The sequence below is a fragment of the Triticum aestivum genome, chromosome 5D, assembly GCF_018294505.1.
Source record: "Triticum aestivum cultivar Chinese Spring chromosome 5D, IWGSC CS RefSeq v2.1, whole genome shotgun sequence".
Taxonomy (NCBI): Eukaryota; Viridiplantae; Streptophyta; class Magnoliopsida; order Poales; family Poaceae; genus Triticum; species Triticum aestivum.
The window spans coordinates 106,998,234-107,004,233 of record NC_057808.1 but is presented as its reverse complement, the minus strand read 5'-3'; the positions used below and the strand labels follow the sequence as shown (position 1 = coordinate 107,004,233).

Below are 6,000 nucleotides of genomic sequence, written 5' to 3'. Positions count from 1 at the left end.
CTAAAGCTTCTTCCTCAATTCAAGCTTGTCACAAGAGGGGTGATTGGTCAGGGCATCAACATTTCTTTCTTGGATGATTTGGGGATCTGGAACAATCAAAGAGAAATTCCAGAGCTGTTTTCTTATTCTTCCAAGGACAAATTGACAATTCAGGAATATCTCCAAGCTGATAACACTCTAGACAACTTTTATACTCCCCTTTCAACATAGGCACACCAACAATTTTTATAGCTACAAGATATTACCCAAGCAATTCAGATTGGGAGCAGTTATGACAAGTGGATTTACCCATGGGGAGTTGATTTCTCCTCCGTCAAGAATTCAAGATGTACAAACTGCTCAAAAATGGGGATCAGACCCCACCAATCTTTGCCAAAATTTGGAAGGATGCCACCATGCTCCGATATAAGTGTTAGAATATCAGTACGTATATACGGTATATGTATAAACCGTATATACATTAGGGATGGAGTTTGGCGTGCGTGTTGTACTCCCGGTTAGTTAGGTTGTTGTGATCGATCCTTATCCCTGTATAGATGACTTGGGGATCAATCCACAACCTAACTACCGAATCCTGTAACCCTAACCTGTGGCTATATAAACACGCAACGCGTCCCTGCTAGGCATATGCTTAACCGCACTTTTACATGGTATTCAGAGCCTACCTCCTCTAAAGCACATCCTCGCAAGCATGTCTTCTTCGAGCTCTGCCGCCGCCACCACAACCACGCTCATCCCAATCGCCGACAGGCTTCACCGCTCCAACTTCCTTGTATGGCGTGTGCGGGCTCTGGCGGCCATTCGCAGCGCGCAGCTCATCTCCTACCTCGACCCAGATCGGCAGGAGCCAGCACCCAAGCTTGCCGATAAGGACGGCAAGCCCACTGATGTGCCGAACCCAGCATATGAGATCGCCAAGGCCCAGGACTCCCAGGTTTTGAGCTTTCTCTTTAGTTCCGTCTCACCTCCTGTGATGGTTCAGGTCGCGCACTGTACCTCGGCAGCAGCAGCATGGACTGCGACCAGGGAGATGTTCATCTCCCAAACTCAAGCACAAGTCGTGAACACACGGCTTGCCTTGTCCATGTCCAAGAAGGGCAACTCCACAGTTGTAGAATATATCGGGCGCATGAAGGCGCTCGGTGATGAGATGGCGTCAGCCGGGAAACCTCTCGGCGACGACGACATGGTCTCCTACATCTCGCAGGGCTTGTTTACGACTACATGTCGTTTGTCTCCTCGATCTGTGCCAGAACCGATCCCATCAAGGTCAGCGAGCTCTACTCCCAGCTTATCAGCTTCGAAAGCAGACTCGCCATGTTTGAGGGCGGCAACTCGTCCTCCCACTCCTCTGCCAATGCCGCTAGTCGCGGCCGCGGCGGACCTGGTCGTGGCGGCGGCCGTGGCGGTGGCCGCAACGGAGGAGGCCGCAATGGAGGCGGCCGGGGCAACGGCGGCGGTGGCCGCGGCCAAGGGCGTGGTGGCCATGGCAATGGAGGAGGTCACAACGACCTCCCAGAAGTCTTCTGCCAGATCTGCTCCAAGCCCAACCACACCGCCATGGAGTGCTATCGTCGCTTCGACATCGCCTTCACCAAGGACAAATCTGCAAGCGCCGTCACCAACTCCTCTTCATATGGCGTCGACACCAACTGGTACGTCGACACTGGAGCTACAGAACACATCACCGGCGAACTGGACAAGCTGGCGATGAGGGAGAAGTACACCGGCCATGACCAAGTGAACATGCCAAACAGTGCAGGTATGAAAATCAGCCATATTGGTCAAGCCTATATTCGTACTCCTACTCGCAATCTTCATCTGAAAAACGTCTTGCATGTACCACACGCCACCAAAAACTTGATATCTGCTCACCGCTTATCTCGTGATAATCAGACCTTCCTTGAAACTCATCCGTATTTCTTTTTTATTAAGGAAAAGGAAACGAAGAAAAATATTCTTCATGGCAGATGTAGGGGTGACCTCTATCCCCTCTCATCATCATCAGCTCCTTTGAGTGTGGGCAGGCAAGCTTTTGGCGTCACCAAGATTTCTCCATCAAGGTGGCACAATGGATTAGGTCATCCGACGTTAACAATCGTTCAGCATGTCCTTAGGAATAATAAAATTCCGTTTTCAAGTAGTGAGTTGAATAAAGAGGGAGTGTGTGATGCTTGTCGAATGGGCAAGAGCCATCAATTCCCATATCCAAATTCCAATAGTGTTTCGAATGCTCCTTTAGAGCTAGTATTTTCTGATGTATGGGGGCCTGCCCGTGATTCCATTAATAAAAAAAACTATTATGTGAGCTTTATTGACGATTTCAGCAAGTTTACCTGGATTTATATTCTTAAGCATAAGTCCGAAGTCTTTAAAGTGTTTCATGAATATCAAGCACTTGTTGAAAGACTGTTTGATCGTAAAATCATCACCATGCAAACCGACTGGGGTGGTGAATATGAACGATTAAATTCCTTTTTTCGTCAAATAGGCATCACACACCACGTTTCATGCCCTCACGCCCATCAACAGAATGGGTCTGCCGAAAGAAAGCATCGTCACATTGCTGACGTTGGCCTTTCACTTTTGGCTCATGCTTCAATGCCCTTGAAGTTCTGGGATGAAGTGTTTATAGCTGCCACATATCTCATAAATCGTACTCCTAGCAAAGTCATCAACATTGAAACTCCTCTAGAAAGATTGTTTCATGAACAACCAAACTATCATGCTCTCCGTACTTTTGGTTGTGCCTGTTGGCCAAATCTTCGACCCTATAATGCTAGGAAACTTGAATTTCGATCGAAACAATGTGTATTTCTTGGATATAGTAATCTTCATAAAGGGTTTAAGTGCCTTGACGTTGTCGCTGGACGAGTTTATATCTCTCGGGACGTTGTTTTTGATGAAACAGTGTTCCCTTTTGCTTCCTTAAATCCAAATGCCGGAGCCCTACTCAGATCCGAAGTTCTCCTTCTTTCTGAAAATGCTACTTCTGATCATGGGGGCGAATGTATGGCTGATCCATCGGTTGATTTTCATGCATTAAATCCTGCTATAAACTTTGGTGGGAATCCTGTTTTTGGCCATGATTTTATGCAGCAAGAGATAGGCACAGAACACGAAAATGATTCAGGAGCTGGCGGTGGAGATCCCGATGACGATTTGTCCTCTGCTGCACCAGATAACGAGGTCAGTGGCACCGCTCCTGGAGGCGACAGCGCGTCGCCCAATCGCGCAACCGCGTCAGGGCCCACAGACGGCAGCGGTCCAGCGCACTCAGCCACAGGAGGGCCCAGCGGTGGTGCGGCGGCCTCCCCAAGCCGCTAGATGGCGCGGCCCTCTCCACATACCAGCGGGCCAACGGAGGAGAACCAGGTGGCCCAACGGGCGCCACGGGCTGAAACCGAGGTGCAGAGGATCTGCGTTGGATCAGGCGCACCTACCTCGGCTGCAGTTGCCCCCGACAACATCCGTCTTGGATCCAGCGCGTCTGGCGCGTCTGCTGCGGGATCCGGTGTGGCTGCAGCGTCCTCTCCGGGATCTTCTGTGCAGCGCACAAATACAACAGTTTCTACTGTACCACAGCGCACAAGATCTCAACACGGTAATGCAAAACCCAAAATACGTACAGATGGTACGGTCAGGTATGACAAGGGTAAGTTTGCTGGACTTGCTGTTTCTGGAGAACCGAACAGCCTGCATGATGCTCTTGAAAGTAAAAATTGGAAAAATGCTATGGATGAAGAATATAATGCTCTTATTAGAAATAAAACTTGGCACTTAGTTCCTCCTGCTAGAGGTAGAAATATCATTGACTGCAAATGGGTTTACAGAATTAAAAGAAAAGCTAGTGGAGAAATAGACAGATACAAGACTAGACTAGTTGCTAAAGGATTTAAACAAAGATATGGCATAGATTATGAGGACACCTTTAGTCCAGTTGTGAAAGCAGCTACTGTCAGACTTGTTCTATCTATTGCAGTGTCAAACAATTGGAGTCTTCGTCAATTGGATGTGCAGAATGCGTTTCTTCATGGCGTTCTGGAGGAGGAAGTATACATGAGGCAACCTCCTGGATATGAAGTCAAAGGAAAGCATCATTATGTGTGTAAACTTGATAAGGCTTTGTATGGATTGAAACAAGCACCTAGAGCATGGTACTCCAGGTTGAGTGAGAAACTACAAAGACTTGGCTTCAAACCTTCAAAAGCTGACACTTCACTTTTCTTCTATAAAAAGGGAAGAATCACTATTTTCATGCTAGTCTATGTTGATGACATTATTGTGGCTAGTTCTTCACAGGAAGCAACTTTGGCATTGCTTGAAGATCTCAAGAAGGATTTTGCCTTGAAGGATCTTGGTGACTTGCACTATTTCTTGGGAATAGAGGTGAAGAAGGTTGATAATGGCATACTCTTGACTCAAGAAAAATATGTAGCAGAAGTGCTAAAGCGAGCAGGTATGATGAATTGTAAGGTTGCAAACATGCCTCTCTCAACTTCGGAAACACTCTCAAAGGAAAATGGTGAACCGTTGGGAACCGAAGATTCTACGAATTATAGAAGTGTAGTAGGTGCATTGCAATATTTGACACTGACAAGACCTGACATATCCTTTCCTGTGAATAAAGTATGCCAGTTCCTGCACTCTCCTACACTTCAACACTGGACTGCAGTTAAAAGGATTCTTAGATATCTCAGAGGTACTATGAGTACTGGACTGAAGTTTACAAAGTCAACCTCAACATTGGTAAGTGCTTTTTCTGATGCAGATTGGGCATGCTGTCCAGATGACAGGAGATCAACTGGTGGGTTTGCTGTTTTCTTTGGACCCAACCTAATTTCTTGGAGTGCACGCAAGCAAGCTACTGTCTCAAGATCTAGCACAGAAGCTGAATATAAAGCCTTGGCCAATGCCATAGCTGAATTGATATGGGTTCAAGCCGTACTTAATGAACTTGGCATGAATTCCTCTCCAGTTGCTCGATTATGGTGTGACAATATTGGAGCCACATATCTTTCTGCAAATCATGTGTTCCATGGAAGAACAAAACACATTGAGGTTGACTATCACTTCGTGCGTGAAAGAGTAGCCAAGAGATTACTTGATATTCGTTTCATTCCCACCAATGATCAAGTTGCCGATGGTTTTACCAAAGCCTTATCATGGCGCAAGTTGGAAGACTTTAAAGGCAATCTCAACTTAGTAAAGTTATGATTGAGGGGGAGTGTTAGAATATCTGTACGTATATACGGTATATGTATAAACCGTATATACATTAGGGATAGAGTTTGGCGTGCGTGTTGTACTCCCGGTTAGTTAGGTTGTTGTGATCGATCCTTATCCCTGTATAGATGACTTGGGGATCAATCCACGACCTAACTACCGAATCCTGTAACCCTAACCTATGGCTATATAAACACGCAACGCGTCCCTGCTAGGCATACGCTTAACCGCACTTTTACAATAAGATCTTCTTTTGGCTGCTGCTGCATGGCAAAGTTAATACAAGGAACATCCTCCACAGAAAACCGTTCCACCTTCCATCTTGTAATCGTGAACTTTGTCACTTCAATACCGAAGAAACCTCCCTACACTTGTTTTGCGACTGTGATTTTGCCTTTAGTTGTTGGGAATCTCTACTTGGTCATCGACACAGAGGAGTTTCTCTTTATGAGGAGGTTACACTTCTAGCCTAAGCTCTCCCCTTACCAATTGCTATGGAAATCTGAATCATGGGGTGTTGGAACATTTGGATACAGAGGAATGGGAAAATCTTCAGATCACATCCCTATTCTATTCGATCTTGGAGAGGATTATTGAAAAATGACCTCCAGCTTCTACAGCACAAAATCAAGTTCAAGTTTGAGGCCTAACTTTCCAGCTGGATTGATCAGTCTTTAAGTTAATCTTTTGAAAATGATGGGTTTTGATAGAGCACGGTTGGCTAATTTTTGCTTTCTTTTGCTTGTAACTGTATGTAAATATTTTGTTTACTTT

The 6,000-nt window shown here is 46.0% G+C and overlaps 1 pseudogene; it reads left to right on the top strand.

Annotated features, from left to right (window-relative positions):
• The first annotated feature begins 1,168 nt into the window (after positions 1-1,168).
• LOC123126385 (uncharacterized) lies at positions 1,169-1,306 on the top strand (annotated as a pseudogene).
• Positions 1,307-6,000: the final 4,694 nt, after the last annotated feature.